Source organism: Dipodomys spectabilis, unplaced genomic scaffold, assembly GCF_019054845.1.
Source record: "Dipodomys spectabilis isolate Male_0828 unplaced genomic scaffold, ASM1905484v1 ptg000186l, whole genome shotgun sequence".
NCBI lineage: Eukaryota > Metazoa > Chordata > Mammalia > Rodentia > Heteromyidae > Dipodomys > Dipodomys spectabilis.
The window spans coordinates 561,128-577,601 of NW_024870863.1; the positions used below are offsets into that span (position 1 = coordinate 561,128).

General features: G+C 38.1%; 1 pseudogene; it reads right to left on the minus strand.

Moving 5' to 3' along the window:
* Nucleotides 1-299: 299 nt before the first annotated feature.
* Nucleotides 300-16,474, minus strand: part of LOC122121191 — a 149,457-nt pseudogene continuing 133,282 nt past the window's right edge.

Sequence of the window (16,474 nt, forward strand, 5' to 3'; positions counted from 1 at the left end):
ACAGTGATAGCCTTGAGTAAAATAAGTTCAGGGGCAGTGCAAAGGCCCTGAGTTCAAGCCCCAGGACTGGCACAAAAAAAGGAAAAAGACTTGAACCCCAGGGCCTCCGATGTCACATTTAGAAGGCATGTTTTCTTCCTACATTGTCTGTCATGTTTATCTACAGCTTTCTCTAACAAAGGTTTTTCATTGAAACTACAGTTGCTTACATCTCAGGCTTAGGATCTGATATAGGGATTGATCTCTGGGCAACAGGGCTGGTTGAAATGCAAGACATTTCCTTAGCACAATTCAAGGGCCTACTCTACTTGTTTTAGTGTTCTGGGAAAGTTTTCTAAAGCAGTTTTGAAAGCTTGAAGAAAGAAAGCACAAAGCTCATTGCTGGTCTCATTAACTATTGGGTGAAAACTCCTGAAGAGTGGTGGGAGGTGGGGATGTCTTCCTGCTTGGCCCATAGTAGCACGGCATGCAGCTCTTCTGCAATCAAGCATATTTCTACTGATCATATGTGGACATGCCAGCCATCCTGGTACTCTCCAGGTAACATTCCTTAGGCACCAGGAACTCCATGTAATGAAGTTCAGGGAGTTTACACAGTGCAGAGAAGAGGCAGTTGAGGGTGCAGGCTGACAGCAGGTTAGCAAGGAACTTGAGCTCCTAGAGATAGTGGCAGGAACACAGGCCCAGGATCATCATGACCACATAGCTATGGGTAATAGCACACTCCACTGGGGTCCACACCCGCACTATCTGGACAACCTGTTGCCGCAGCTTGAGGAAAGTAGAGGGATATAAATGAAGCAGATTGTGTCTACTGAGGTGCAACACATCCAGCTGGGCAGCATGGATACAGTCTGCCAAGAAGTTCATGTCCACATGGTTCAGAGCACAATTGGCCAGGTCCAGCATTCTCAATCATGTCCTGAAGGGGCTGTAGAACATGGAGTAATCAGCACAAATCAGAGGAGTTCCATGTGAGCAACAATGGATGTGAGCAATCCATCTGCTTGTCTGTCACAGAGAACAAAGACTTGCAGGGCAAGTCTTGTTCTTACTTGACTGCATGGAGTCTGTGAAAATAGTTTTGACACATGGTGCTACATGAAATGCAAATGTCTGTGTCCATAAATATGGTTCACTGGGATGCAGCCTGGCTCCCTTGCTTTCACAAAGTCTACAGCTGCTGGGCTTGCTGTGTGGTTCAGAATTAACCTGAACCAATGAAACCTTTGTCTTCATCTCACCTAAATGGCAGATTTTATCAACAACCATTTTCATATGAAAGGAGTTATGTTCATGATCATGGAGAAAACATCCACTCTGAGAGCTTGCTACAGGGGAAATGAGGCATTAGTAAGAAAAAAGAGCCATTATTCTAACAATAGAAGAATCCATTACTGTAGAGCCAGGAAAGGAAAGCCAGACATCCCCAACTGAGGCCCCATATCCACAATCCAATAATTCTGATTTAGATAGTGTTGGCAGCAAGCATCAGCAAAGGGGCAGCTGGACCCTGTCTCTGACTGAGTCCCTCACTGTCTGTTTGTGCATGCCCCTCTTGATATCATAGCTGCAAATGGGTGAAACTATTAGCTAAGGCCTTATGAGAATCCTGCTTGTGGAGGAGGCCAGGCATTCCCCCAATTCCCATGAATGATCTTGGGTTAATATCTGCACAGGAAAGCCAGGGTGATACTGCAGTCCCACAGTCAGCTGACAACAACTTCATGTCACCCAGCTGAGCCAGATTTCTATACCTGACCTGAGATAATGCCAGTCACACAGTGTTGGGAACTTTTTTTGCACCACAATAGACAACTACAGGAGTCACTATAGTTAGCTATGCCTTATAAAGCAACATTCTAGACCCATTAGTTAGCATGTTCTTTTCACAGAGACCTCTCCCTCTCCCTTCCCCCTCCCGCTTTCCCTCTCTGTCCTGCTCTTCTTGCTTTCCCCCACTCTTCCTCCTATCTATGCTAGGAATTACAGCCAGGGTTTTTCATGTGCTAATCAAACACGTAGCATCAAGGCACATTTTAGCCCTTATCTTTCTTTCTTTCTTTCTTTTTTCTTTCTTTCTTTCTTTCTTTCTTTCTTTCTTTCTTTCTTTCTTTCTTTCTTTCTATCTTTCTTTCTATCTTTCTATCTTTCTTCCTCTGTCTCTCTGTCTCTCTCTCTCTCTTTGTCTGTCTCTTTCTCTCTTTCTTTACTTATTTTGAAGACAAAGACACCATTCAAACTCAGTATCTGATGCTTTTGCTCACTGGCTGGTACTCTAATATTTGAGCTACACCTTCAACCCCCAGACCTTGTTTTTTGAGGCAGTCTCCCTATGTTATCCAGGCTGGACTTGAACTCACTTTCCTTCTTCCTCAGGCTTCTGAGTGTTGGGATTGCAAGCCTGGTTTTGATGTCTACCTTACACATTGTCTCTTTCTAACTAGAAGCATTCCCCTGAGGTCCCTCACTATTCTGGATCACTCCTGGTCCTCTAACTTCTTTATTTCTCTTTTGTGCTCTCTTATGTGCAGCTCCAGAGAGCATTGAGCTTGGGGCTTTGTGAATAAGCTGTTCTTCTACCTATCACTCAGTGCCCCTACAGCCTGTGAAGCCAAGGACCAGAGTGCTTGACCCATCCCTCTTCCTTTCAGTCTCTGAGACTCTGAGAATCTGGATCTTCCCTGTCAGCATGGAGAGGGCCACACTCAGCTCTATCAGGTAAGTCATGTGACTGAGCTCTCAGGAGATGGAGCCAAGGAGGCAGTCTTCATGCTTAGAAGTTGGGACAGAAGTGAAGGGTGTGTCAAAGGCCTTGATGGGGAGGATGAGTGAAGTCAGATGAGGGAATCCCACCTGGGCTAACAACTGCTGCACATGCCAGCATGTATCCGCACATTGTGGGCCACTTCCAGCTTGCACAGCTAACCTGTCCTGGCTAGGCTTAACACCTGCAGGAGCTACCCAGGGCTCAAGCTGTCTTCCCTGAATGAGGGGCAGTGCATCTGCAGAGCAGCCATACCTACTGATTTCAGGGCCTGCACCACTATCTCAAAGTTGCCTTCAATGACAAATAAATAAATGAGGACTTCAATAGGTCACCTGACTGCACAGGGCTCTGCCTGTAGTTGGCAGCATATTCTAGCCAGGAGCTCAGTGTGGCCCCACTTTCCCAGAGCCCTTCCACAAGGGCATTGCTGTACCTGCACATCCCGGATACCCATAAGGTCAGACCTCTGCAGCTGATGAATCCTTTTAAAGAATTATTTAAGAAGGATTTTTTCCTTTGTTTTATTTAGAAAAGAATATTTTAAAGGTTCATTCCCTGGAAAACACTTGCCCAGTTTTAAATGCCAAGACAAATAGTTGGGTTCCACATGAGAGTGCCATTAAGATACTAGAACTCTATGTACTTTTCAGGGATACAATGAATTTTGGGATGACTCAATGTTTTAGGTATCCATGATTCTAATACTAGATACATTTCTACTTTCTCAAAACTTACAGAGAAGAGATTTTGATTCCAAGAGAATTTGAATAATAGTATGAAGTCTTTCATAACTCCACATCAACTCTTCATTTTATGAACTTATTTTCCTAATATAATTTATGAAGCTTTATAGTTAATTATTTTCTCCAAAGTCACAAAATCATTTTTTGAAGATTTTCTAATAGGGATAAAGCTCTGCGACTGAAAGGTCAATATAATCCTTTTTGTCAACTATAATCAAGAATCTCTTGAAATTATTTTTGAATGTTAAATTCCTCCAAAGCCTATACTTGAATGGAATCGCTTCTATCCTGAGTGTATGAATTGTGTGTGCTTGGGAAAAGTTCCATTTATCCCATTAATATGTGGAGGATATTTCACAGGGAGGAGATCCACATAGTACTTGCCCACTTTGGTCTCATCTCTGTACTCTGTGCGTTTGGACAAATTTCAAGTTTGTTCACGACTCATTTAACTTCTGTAGATCCTATGATGAAGATACTCCTTTTTTTTGGGGGGGGGGGTCTGGTTGTGGGGCCTGAACTCGGCCTGGGCACTGTACCTCAGCTCTTCAGCTCAAGGCTAGCATTCTACCACTTGAGCCACAGAGCCAATTCCGGCTTTTTTCTTTTTGCTTATGTGATGCTGAGGAATTGAACACAGGGCCTCAGGCATGCCAGGCAAGCACTCTACCCCTGAGCCAACTTCCCAGCCTGATGAAGATACTCTTAAATTTAATTTTTTTTCTAAAATATATCAGAAGCCTGTAAGTATTCCTCAATACATCTTGTATTCCCACAACTTATGCAATCCCTTCCTTTGATACAAAAGTCCTTCCTCTAATTAATATTAGCTAATTCCAATAGTATAGTATAAATAATTACTCAGGTTGAGGAGAGAAAGTTGTTCTATTTTTATCATTTTTTAACCTCTGAAAAACTCTAGAGATCCTAACTAAAAGCAGCTTTCATTTACACACACGAGAAAAGAGGTTAATTAATCTATTATACACCAAGAACAATGATCCTCTGAGAGAAAAAACCATGGCATTTTTAATTATGGCTGTTATTATTATTTTAAGAACTTTTGTATCCCTTTTTATCCAAAGAAAAAAATTAGATACTATTCTTAAACAGACCAAGTTTCATTACCAAGAAAGCTAAAAGAAAACCTAAATAATGTGAGAAAATAACTATATATTATAGATTTTAACCTCAGAGAATATATGAAGAACTCCTTAATCAAGTAACACAAAAGGAAATTCACTTTAAAATAGTTGTGGAACTTGAACAAACATTTCTTCAAAGCAGAGAGATAAATCACCACTAAGCAACCCCAATGTTGCTAGGAAAATGCCATCAAAATCACAGGAAGATACTGCTTCATGCCTTCTACAATGATTGTGACTTTTAAAAAAATACAGAAAATGGGCTGGGAATGTGGCTTAGTTGTATGCATGAAGCCCTGGGTTCAATTCCTCAGTACCACATAAACTGAAAGAGCTGGAACTGATGCTGTTGCTAAAGTGGTAGAGCAAAAGAAGCTCAGGAAGAGTGCCCAGACCCTGAGTTCAAGCCCCAGGACTAGGAGAAAAGAGGAGGAGTTGAACTCTTTTGGCACAGCTAAGCTAATGAGAATGTAGAATGTTACAAGCACATAGAAAACAGGTTGGTGAATCTTCAAAGAGTCTAACATAGAATTACAATATGACTCAACAATTCTATTTGTAAAGATACAAACAAACAATGGACAATAGAACTTACATGGATGCCAGTTTTCATTATAGCCTTATTTATAAATACTGGATAGAAACCTTCCTAATGTTCATTTATAGATGAATGAGTAAACAAAATATGGCATCTCATAGTGTGGAAATTAATGTGCCACAAGAAGTAAATGACACTCTGTACATGCTGTAACATGGACTGCACCAACCTTGAAAAACATTATAAAACTAAGTATTTCAAACCAGACACAAAAGCATAGCTCATGTAGGATTGTACTTATAAGAAATATCTAGAATATACAACAGAAACTGATAGCAGATTAGAGATTGTCCATAGTTAGAAGGAGGAAGAGATGAGTGACAATTTATCGATTAATGACGATACAGTTTCTGTTGGGTCTTCATCCGTCCCACGAAAGACGGACGGGGTCTGAGGAAAGGTAAGTGCGGAGCTCACCTGTTCCCCAGCCTCCCTCAGCCCTGGAGACAATCAGACACAGGGGGGAGCCAAATCCAGCAGGTAGAAAACTCATTTATTAACAGAGAGCAGCCCTTTTTAAAGACAAAAAGGGTGGGTGGCATGGCAAGGGAGGAAGAAGAACCAATCACTGTCAAGGTCATACCCTATCATGCACCTCGGCCTTCACGGACTGGTTAGGCACTGATCGGAAGGTCAATTGGGCTCTGCCCACTCTACTCTCTCCCAGCTCCATCTTTGCTGCCCATGTGCTCTACAGTTTCTGTTTGAAGCAATAAAAAATTTAAATACTGGTTATGGTTGCACAACACTATGAATATGAGCAATGTAACTTAAACACTTATATATTGAAAATTTTGTTATTTATAATTCACCACAATTTAAAATGTCAAAACATGAAAATTTGTATTAAAGATGTGTTTCATGGGCTGATAAAAACCAAAATGACAGCTCAACATGAGTGGCTCATGCTTGTAATCCTTGCTACTCAGGAGCCTGTGACCTGAGGATTACAATTTGCAGCTAATCCAGTCAGGACTTTTATCTCCAATTATATACAAAAAAAAAAACTAGAATTGTAGCTGTGACTCACATGGTAGAGAGCCAGCCTTGTGTGAAAAGGGCTAAGGGACTTGAGCTCAAGCCCCAGTACTAGCACAAAAGAACAAAAAAAAAAAAACCCAAATGATAATGGTTGTTCTCAGCACTCAAGAAACCTACTAATTTTTTGTTCTTTATCAATGTTTCCCTAATGTTAGGATATGAAAACCACATCCAGGAACATTTAAAAATTCATCTTTCCTCAGCGTTTCCATAAATGCATGGCAAATCCCAGAATTGCTATACTGATTTCTATTACAGGCTTGTGACATCATGATTTCAAAACCGCACACGAGGGGCTAGGAATGCAGCTCAGTGGTAGTGTTCTTGTGAAGTGTGCACAAGACCCTGTGCTCCATCCCCACTACTTCTATGAAAAAACTCCAAATCACAACACACATACTCATAAACAAAAGTATTGTTTTAACTGATCATTTCCTATAAGAATGGCTTCTATTATTTCTTTGACTAATGTTTAGCAAATCTGTGACTCCTAAGAGAGACACAATTTACATTAATAGAGTTAACTGAAGTGATAGTTTATGTGGAAGTTAGAAATTTCTCATAAGCTCTAACGGAGAGCATTACATTTCAAGTGGTAATAGGGAATTTCTTTTATCTTGCAGAAACCAGTCACATTTAGAGGCACATCAAAGACCTTTTAAAAGAGAGTATGGGAAAGAATAAGATGATCATTTAGGAATGCTTCAATTTCCTTTTGAGACCATAAAATAATAATAATAATCAGAACCAATATTTTCTGGATTTTGAAGATTCTGTGCATTAGCACAATGAAAATATGAAGTTTTTATAACATTTAAAACTCTTCATTCTAACAGATCACATAGAGTTGGATTTAAAAGTTTCTCTTTCTTATTTGGTAAAAGAAAATGTTACATTTTGTCTGGCTTGCCCCACAGGATAAAAAAGAGCAAGAAAATCCAAGTATTCCAGCTGGTTGCTGGTGGCTCACACATGTTATCTTAGCTGAGGATGAGATCTGAGGATTGCAGTTGAAAGGCCAGGAAGAAAACTTCCTGAGAAATTTATCTCCAATTAACCACCAAAGAAAGCCAGAAATAGGGCTGTGGCTTACGTGGTAAAGTACTAGCCTTGAGCAGAAATGTTCAAGTACAGGACCCTAGCCCTGAGTTCATTCCCCAGGATTAGCAAAAACCCAACGAAACCAAACAAAAAATACCACCCAAGAGAAAACCCCCAAATATCCCCTTTATTCCAATCTTGCTTTCTCAGATATTAGTCAGCACTTGCCTGATAAATCCTGCCCCATATTGGTGAGCATTTTCCCCCTAGGAAAACTTGATCATTCTCCATCATGTAAAGTCTGAAGTGGATGAGAAAGAGAGGTGTTTGAGGCTTAAGCACTAATATTTCTTTTAGTATCTTTTTTCCAGTAGAAGGACAAATTGATGAAGTCTGTTATTACAATATCTCAAAGCTGGGATTCAGCTGAGCTGCATTCCTGAGTTCATAGAAGAAGTTACGTTATGCTGCTCAGTTCTACAAGAAGAGGTCCATGTTTTTATTTTCCATGCTACTTCAACACTTCAACCCTTGACATTCAGATAGACCACACACACACACACATGCCTTAAAGGGCTTCTCTTCCACATTTTGCAAAAGATAACGTTGAGCTTGTTAGGTTTAGGTATCCATTTCTGTTGTTGCCAGGGGTCAGCCTCGGATCACAATCCTCTACATACTCATCCTTCATAGATCAAATTATAATGTGTACCATTATCCCTGCTTGTTGGTTGATCTGGAAACTCACATTTTACCCAAGCTGGCTTCAAAATGCAATATTCTATACTACTTTCCAAAGTGGTTGAACAAGTTTATACTCCCACCAACAATGCAGTAAGGTTCCCTTCTGTCCACATCCCATTCAGCATCTGTTGTTAATAGAGTTCTTAATTATAGCCAATTTAACTGGGGTGAGGTGGAATCTCTATGTTGTTTTGATTTGCATTTCTTTTATGGCTAGGGAGGTTGAGCATTTATTTCTTCATTGGCCATCCTTCTTTCCTCTTCCGAGAAATTTCTCTTTAATTCTTTAGCCCACTTATTTATTGGGCAGTTGTTTCTTTGAGGATTTGTTGTTGGGGGATTTAATTGAATTCCAGGTATATTGTAGATATGAGACACTTGTCCGTTGTATGGCTAATGAAGATGTTCTCCCAATCAGTGGACTTCCTATTGATCTTGCCAGCTATGACCTTTGTCTTGCAGAAACTCTGCAATTTCATGCACTCCCATTTGTCCAACCTTTCTTTGATTTGTTGTGCTTCTGGATCTCTTTTACAAAAATTTCTGCCTGTGCCAAGGAGGCCTAGGCTTTCTCCTTTTTTATCTTGTAATGTTTTCAGGGTGTCTGCTTTGACACCCAGGTCTTTGATCCATTTGGAGTTGATTCTGGTACAGGGTGATATATAAGGATCTAGCTTTAGTTTTCTATAAGTGATTAACGAATTTTGCCAGCACCATTTACTGAAGAGGCTGTCTTTCCTCCATTCTATTTTTTTAGCTCCCTTATCGAAGATTAGATGGCTATAGGTCATTTCTGGGTTCTCAATTCTATCCCATTAGTCCTGAAGTCTGTTCTTGTGCCAGTACCAAGCTGGTATCATTACTATGGCTTGGTAGTAAAGTTTGAAATTTGGTATTGATATTCCTCCAGCACTATTCTTTCTGTTAAGGATCGTGTTTGCTATTCGGTGTATTTTATTATTCCATATCAGCTACTTTGGAAAGTAGTATGGAGGTTCCTCAGAAGACTCCATATAGAGTTCCCCTATGACCCAGCAATACCACTTTTGGGCATTTACCCAAATGATCACAAACAAGGCCACACTAAAGCTACCATCACGACTACGTTTATTGCAGCATTATTTACCATAGCTAAGATATGGAACCAACTCAGCTGCCCCTTCATAGATGAATGGATCAAGAAAATGTGCTATATATACACAATGAAATTCTCTGCTTCCATCAGAAAGAATGGCCTTGCCCCATTTGTTAAGAAATGGAAAGGTTGGTACAAATTATATTAAGTGAAGTAAGTCAGGCCCAAAGAAACATAGGTCCCATGGCTTCCCTTATTTGCAATAACCAGTATATGTCTGAGACAAGCAAAAACGGTCAGATAAATTGATGTTAGGCAAAATGAACCCTAAGATAAGGACTCAAATGTTTTTTTTTCTTTCTTGTGATTCTTTCTTTTTTTTGGGGGGGGGGGCCCGGTTGTGGGGCCTGAACTCTGGGCCTGGGCACTGTCCCTCAGCTCTTCAGCTCAGGGTTAGTGCTCTATCACTTGAGCCACAGCACCGTTTCTGGCTTTTTTCTTTTTGCTTATGTGGTGCTGGGGAATAGAACCCAGGGCTTCATGCATGCAAGCAAGTGATCTACCACTGAGCCACTTTCCCAGCCCCTTTCTTGTGATTTTTTCTAACATATTTATAAGATGATTTCTTTCTTGCTTTGTATGTCCCTCCCCCACAGTATAACCACTGTTTTCACTTTATTTGATGTTGGTATAATTTGTGGAGGGGAAGGGAATAAACAAATTGTTTAAATAGGTATACATGTGGATCCATTACAACAATGAGATGTACAAGACGTTATGTCGAAAAACGAACTTTACAACTTTAGTGTGGGACGGAGGGCGCATGTGGGAGAAGGGATGGGAACAAAGAAGGAGGCAACAATGCTTGAGAAGAAATGTACTCATTACCTTGCTCATGTAATTGTAACCTCTCTATACGGTACTTTCACAATTAAAAAATGCAATCTTCCCTATCTCCACCTCCAGAATAGCTAGGATTATAAATATGCCACCGTGTTCAATGTAAAATTAACTCATTCTTTTGTTTGACTGAGGTTTGAACTCAGGGTGGCATTCTACCACTTCATCCATACACCAGCTCTTATCAAGTTTTTTATCTTTAGTTTATGAATCACTTAATTCACTCCAAGTATCAATTTCATTTTAATTTTAGGAATTATAGTTTATTTTTGTTTTCCTTAAAATATTTGTGAAAAGGAAGGAATGTTCTGTTTGAAAAATAAAGATAGTAACCCTTTAAAATATTTACTCTATATTGAAGCTCTTGGAAGCCAAGATATGGCTCAAGTGGCAGAGCACCATCCTTGAGTAAAAACCAAGCAAGCATGTGAACAAGCCCCATTTTACCACACACACACACACATACACACACACACACACACACACACACACACACACACACACACACACACACACAATAAAACACTTGGCATGAAATTTTAAGCTTTACAGGTATTAATAATTTTACTTCTCACAAAAATGATTGTGTTAACTAATACCTATAGTAACACACGAAAAGTCACTAGAATTATATATACTATTTTATTTTCCAGATGAGGAAACTGAGTCATGGGAAAGGTCAGATGATATTTTAGAAGAGGAAGCCAGGAATTCTGTTTTAGAACCCACAGGACTTAACACACCATTTACACTATAATACTGCTTGATTAAGTGTATTAAAAATCCCCTTCTGTACATTGTTTTTACCACACCTCTGATGGACTTCCCGCTCATTGTATTGATTAAAATTTGACCACTTTCATTAACTCACTAAACATTTTTCCAGAGCTGCCCAGGCTTCTGAAAACACTAAGCTAAGAGATAATTTTGAGAGTCAAGTGACTTAAATCTGCAGAGATAGGTTTGTACGAATCTAATGAAGGTTAAGCTTATCCTCTTGGGAGCCCTTCAAGATCCTGGAAGAGGAAAAAGCTGTGGTCACCCAGTCAAAAATTTTGATACATTTTGAGACATATAAATTCAAATGGATAGAACTAGTATATTTTTTAAACCCAATATCTCCTGTGTCATTTGGCATGCTTTCTTTCCTTTTTAACTATTTTTAGATAGTTGTACAAAGGAGTTTCAACTAAATGAGTCCCTTTACATGTACAGTGCATTTTGATCAGTTACTGCTTCCATCGTTCTCTCCTCCACCTATCCATTTCCTTGCCTATTTTCTAATATGTCTGAGTTCCATTTCCACATCTGCACATTGACTATTATGACTATATTTGCCCACCATTCATCCCTCTATTTGTCTACTCACTTCTGCTTATTTCCCATCCCTCTCACTCATGTTTCAGCTCCTTAGTATTCTTTTTGTTAAACTATTGTTCAAAGTTGTACTAATTTATATTCCCACCAACAATTAAGGTTCCTTCTCCCCTCCTACTCCATTCTTGCCAGCATTTGTTGCAGTTTGTATTCTTGATGATGGCCATTATGTCTAGAATGAGATGGAATCTTGATTCTGTTTTGATTTGCATTTCTTTTTTGGCTAGAGGTCTTCTACAGGTTGTATTTTTAGGTTAGTAACCATGTCCTTTGCTGTGCAGAAGCTTTTTAGCTTGATACAATCCTATTTGCCAAGCCTCTTTTCTATTTTCTAAGTTCCTGGAGTTATATTTAGGGAGTTTCTGCCTATGTCAATACATTCTAATGTTTACTCTTTCCTGTAGTAAAGTTTCAATTCTTATATTGAGGTTTTTGATCCACTCTGAATTGATATTAATTTAAGGTGTGAGAGAGGTCATATATATGGACATTTGGTTTTCCCAGCACCATTTGTTGAAGAGGCTGTGTTTTCCCACCATACATTTTATCAGATAGCTGTGGGTTCTTGTATTCATTTCTTCGCCTTCTAGTCTGTTCCACTTCAGGTCTGTCATACTTTCTAGAGTGGCTAGGACTATTTTGAGATTAACTAAGGAGAATGTGAGTTGGAATTCATTTAGTTTGATTTTACAGAAGTCTCTTATAATCACATATTGAATAATTTATTTACTGATAGTCATTGTACTGTAGCAATAATTTTCATGGCACATTTTTAGTAGAAACATTGAGTAAAGCTGTTTAATTGTTTAATCATTTGTTAATGAAGAGGAATTCATCACATAGATTGCCAGAATATTTTGGTTCTCTTGCTGATTTATATATATACACTTAAAATTAATGAAAGCAACATAATTGTTAGACACACAGGTTAATGAGTGTCTAAGTAAGTTGAAAATGATTTAAGGTTAGTCTCTGGACAGGAAAAAAATAAAAGGATGTGAGAATATAGAACTCACTTAGAAAAAACTTCTGAGAGAGGATTTCACAAACAAGACAATTCAAAACTGAAAATATGGAAGAATGAAAATATAGTCAATTATATTGTATGAAAGTACGAACTATTTTTTATAAAATATATTAATAAAAAATTATCATTTTACAAAAGATTTATAGTATAACCTAAAATAGTAAAATACCTTTTCATTTCAAAGAATGAAAAAAAGACACCAAAGGAATATGGGATAACTGCAAAAGACGCTACATATAGATGATGGGAATATCATAAGGAGTAAAGGAAAAGAAATAGAAAAAGTATTTGAAATAATAATGACAGAACTTTCCCCAAATTAATGTCAGGTATGAGCTACACTTTCAGGAGAAACTCTGGAAACAGCAAGTTACCAGAATGAATTCTACAAACAACAATAAAGGCCCCCAAAAGAAGAAAAAATCCTCACACAAACAGTTATATGTGGTATGCTGTAATAGTTCATGGTTATAAATTAAAAATAGCCAAAAGGTCTAAGCATCTTGCAGAAATGTAGTACAATGACAGGTGATGACAAGTCCCTGGACACTTTCCTGATGTCTATGACAATCAGAGGGAACCCTTCCTTGACCCCATGAGAGCAGAACTTTCTAGAGGGTTACGAGGTTCCTATGACAATGAGTCTGAAATACCTTATTTTCCCTGATGACAAAGTCATTACACTACTTATAAGCTATATGAATCTTAAAAATGAAGCTTAATCTTGCAAAATCTGCTTAAAGTGCATTTATGAAAGAAAGAACTGATAACTCAATATAAGAATAAGAAAATGGGAAGCATTCCTAAACTCTGAAAATGGAATTCTCAAAGTTAGTCAGCTGACTACTGACCATATACATGCCCTGGACCTGCTTCTATTTTCTACATTGTAACACTGCTAGTGGTTCATACCTGTAATTATAGCTACTCAAGAGGCTGAGATCCTAGGATGGCAGGTCAAAGAAGTCAGACTGGGCAGAAAAATACCAGAAAATCTTATCTCCAATTAACCAGCAAATAGCCAGAGGTATGTCTCAAGTGGTAGCATACTAGCCTCAAATCTCAAATAAATAGAGAGAGAATCCAAGGCCCCGAGTTCAAGTCTCAATTCCGGCACACAGAAAAACAAACTAAAAGAATACTGCTATGGGGGGGAGGGGAGCATAAAAATATAAAAAATAAAAAAGAATACTGCTAAAGGAAAGTTTTTGATTATTAGAAGGGGCTCAAGATTTATAATTTTATATTATATACGTATATAATATGTGCAGCTATAATTTAAAATATATAATCAATTTATACATGTAAGAGAGTCCAATCATGATATAGATTATCTAATATGTTTTTCCTTTTTTTTACTTTATTTATTGTGAAAATACTGTACAGAGGGGTTATAATATATTTTTCTATGGATGAACAAAGACAAGAATTTCTTTTTTAGAAGCCAAACAAGTAAGAATATGAAGTGAAATACTTAAACTCTACTAAAAACAAAAATCACTAACCTGGAATTCTGAACCCATGAAATTATTCTTCATCAGTCAGATAAATATAATTGACATCTACATTAGAAGGGATTGTATTCAAGTTCACACATGAAAAAAAAAAGGTCACACATGAGCTTTCATTGAGACAGAGAAAATTCCAGGTCAGAAGATAAATGAAAACAATAGAAATAATATAATACCTGTTCTTGGACCAAATAGAATTAAACTTGAAATCCATAATATAAATTAATAATAGAAAGATACTTAAAGATTAAACACAGCTAGGTGTCCAGGGTACATATCTGTTGTCTTAGCTATGTGAAAGGCTGAGAGTAGGCAGATTGATGTTCCAGGCCAGCCGGGGTGGAAAACAAAAGTCTTCAAAACTTCATTTAATGGAATGAAGATGGTATACACCAGTCATCTCAGCTATGATGAAAATCCATATGGGAAGGGTGAGACACATCTCAGAAGTATATAACCAATGCTAAAAAGACTGGAGATATGGAACAGCAGTATGACACCTGACTTGCAAATGTGAGGGCCTGAGTCAAACTCCAGTGTCACCTAAACAAAGAAACGAACAAATATATCTCAAACTGTGAAATGCATCAGAAGTAGTGCTTTGAAAGAAACTTCTAGCACTGAATGCATACAGTAGGAGGTAGATCTCAAGTTATTAAACCAAGTTTCTATTTTAGTTAACTAGAAAAATTCCTGAGTTCAATCTCTAATACCACTACCACTACCCAGAAAAAATAAATGAAACTTGTAGAAAATCCATACACCGAAACCTGCAACAATAAATTCAAAAGTAATTCTTTGAAAAGATCAAGAAAATCAGTAAGATACTACTTAAGACGAGGATAAGATATATTAACAATATGAGAAATAAAAGAGATCTCTGATGATTTCAATGATGTTAAAGGATAATAAAGATAACAAAGGAATATAGTAATATTGTGAACAATCCTATGCCACAAATTTGATAATCTAAATGTAATAGATCAATTTCTTCCAAAATATCTGTCAAAACTTACACAAGAAGAAAATCAAGCAGGATAAGTCTGAATCAATTGAAAAAAAGTGAATAGCTAGGATTACAGGTTTGAGAACCAGAACCTGTCCATCTTAATGTATTTTTAATGACTTCAAGTCTATCAAGTTATCACAAAGACTGTGAAATCTTATTACTTATTTATCCCTTTTTATACTAGGTGCTATTCTAGTTATTTTTCCATGTATTATTAACCTGTGTAATAGTTACATTAGGCTTTCGGGTCGGTATAACTACAAATTTTCCAGAAAGAAATGGATGCAAAGTAAATTGTTCAATTCTATGAGGCGGGTTAAATTGCAGACCGGGGGTTCAAACCAGAATTTGGTGCTTGTGTCTTAATGCAGTGTACTCCTCTCTGTGCCACTTCTGTGAGATAGGATGCATTTATAATTCCCTACCTGGATTTCTATTTTACTTTGAATTCTATAGCATTTGCTATGGGTTCCATAGCTTTGTTTTTATTTCCTCTGCTGTAATTTTAGGTCTTAGAAAGGGCAGTGATTATTTTTTTACTCTGTCCTATTGTTTCAGCCTTTTAGACTATATATGGACCCAGCATTATGAAGCAATTTTCCACTGGTCTAGATAATTTAGCACACACTGCAAACTCTGAAAGCTTCAATTGGGAGATATGTCCAATTACTTTCCAATCTATTTTTATGTAATAATCAATTTTGAAAGCATAACCCATATTCTGTTTGTAGGATTTGCATTTTGCTTAAAATAAAGTCCAATTTCTGAGATTCTCTAATAACCATTGTCGATTATCCAAAACCTTATCAAGTCAAATACTTGTCTCACTTCTTCGTCTACCAAAAAGAAACCTGGAGTTCCCCAATCTTAATATTTTGTGCCATTTTGAGCATAATAATGTAACAGGTCCGAAGGCCCTTTGTCTGAGGGGCACTATCATTTGGGCTCAGAGATTAACCAAAAGCAGTATAAAAGCTTGGAATCTCAGATTCCACTTTATGTCCACCTACCAGACCAATGACTTACTGTATCCAGGTTCCAGCTGAGAAAACCTGAGATGATGAACTGCCTGGCTCTCTATGAGTACTGCCTTCCACCTCTCACCACATGAACATGTGTGTGACTGGTACTTTAAAATTATACATTTGTTATTGGATGCTGGTGTCTCACACCTGCAATCCTAGCTACTCAGCAGGCTGAGACCTGAAGATCCTGATTCAAAGCCAGCCAAGGCAGGAAAGTCAGTGATATTTATCTCCAATTAGGTACCCCGAAAAGCCCAAAGTGGAGCTGTGGCACAAGTGGTAGAGTGCTAGCTTGACTAAAAAAGCTAAAGGAGAGCATCCAGGCCCTGAGTTCAAGCCCTAAGAGTAGAACAAAAACCAAAACAACAAAATCAAAAAAAATATGCATTTCTCTCCTGCCACTGCTTTTTCCTCCTCTATAAAGCTAAAGAAAATGTGTACTCAACTTGGGAGGGGGAAGGAAGGAGC